A 1,688-nucleotide genomic window follows, 5' to 3' on the forward strand; every position below is an offset into this window, starting at 1 on the left:
TAAAGTGTTATGAAGTCTTAGATGGTAAAATGATTTAAAAATGTTGAATCTTAGTTAAATGAACTTACTTTAAAATGGTAAGATTTACTTAAAAAATATTGATTTAAAAGTATTGATTTTGTTTAAATTGACTTACTTTAAAAATGATAAGTCTAGCTTAACGATCTTATTTTAAAAAGTTAGTTTTAGTAAAAATGTTTTACTTACGAAAAATAAGATTTATGAACTATTGGAAAAATGTAATGAAGTGTGAATACATGTCCAAAAAGGTTCTGTCTAAGGAAAGACTTGGTCTTTAAGTGTGTCTTTACGACCCATCTCTCTTTTCTGGGAACTAGACTGGTGTATATCCACGGATTACGACATAATTCCGGTATAAGTTTTATTGAAAATCTTACTTTAAAAAATGTTATTTGATTGTACTTTAAAAAGTGTTATTTGATTGTAAGACTTTCAATGACAAATGATGATTCAAGGATATTCAACCTTGAATCGGATGGACGAAAGCAATTAAATTCATTTTAAATCGAAAGTTTTATCTTCGCGTAAAAAGTTATTTCGTAAGTATAATAATTATTGTCAGTTAACTATTAACGTTATTTTGGCGTAATGAAGAGTTCGAGAAGATCATATCAAGTAAGCTCACCTACAAACAGAAAACCTATTAATCCGACACACTCAAGTGAGGAAGAAAACATCGTAACACAGTGGTGTCCGAATATGCATCAGGACCTCCAAACTCTCTCACAAGTTTAGAGTTGTCTTGGGTATTAAGAAAACTTGTACATAATCAATTGCCTGTTTGTTTGGATTAAGTACGACAATATTTCTTATACCGATTTATGTTATGTTTATATATGCAAATACCAAGTTTACTCTTGAATTATAATGTTTGAATGATTATTATGTGAATGATATGTTTGTGATAATTGTTAAATTCAAGGTTTAAAAACATGTGATATAAATGAGAAATATTTTCCTTGAGAAAAATAATTAAAATGATATTCAGGCTCTTCTCGCTTGAGCGAGAAGTGTCTAGAGAAAACGAGTGTTTTAGCTCGGGGCGAGACAGCTCTCGCTTGAGCTAAAATAGGCACCAAGAGAACTGATTGTTTTCTTGCTTAAGCGAGACAGCTCTCGCTTAAGTCACAAATGCCTCAAAAATGGATGTATCATCGCTTGAGCGAGAGGGCTCCATACAGACATGACTTCTTTCATTGTTATTATATGCTTGTATGATCACATGATATATCTGTACTCGTGTGTTGTCTTGGTGTATTATTCCGTGTAATTCCACGACGTCGATGACAAGTTTTTCATAGATGTTTCACTCCCTCTCTTTTCTTTTGGTGTATTTGTACGCATGTTCAGATGGAACCATCAGCACTGATCCAAAGTTATCGCTTCACTATGTCCCAAGAGGGAACATGGAGTGTTGAGGGTAATCTACACACTTACACAGGTCCTTGCGACCTGCAGCCGAATTGGGTAAGCAATGACTCAGTTGTGCATCTTCCACATTACTACACAGTTCGGGAGGCATCATTCACTTTGGCCGACCGAAGACCTGCAACCGCCAGACTTTCTGTACAGGCTGAAGCTCGAGGCGTACCAGAAGTTGTTAGGACCTGGCCTTAAACATGATTCTCATCATCAGGATCAGCGCCAAGAGAGACAGACGGGGCCAT

Source organism: Lupinus angustifolius, chromosome LG04, assembly GCF_001865875.1.
Source record: "Lupinus angustifolius cultivar Tanjil chromosome LG04, LupAngTanjil_v1.0, whole genome shotgun sequence".
Classification (NCBI taxonomy): Eukaryota; Viridiplantae; Streptophyta; class Magnoliopsida; order Fabales; family Fabaceae; genus Lupinus; species Lupinus angustifolius.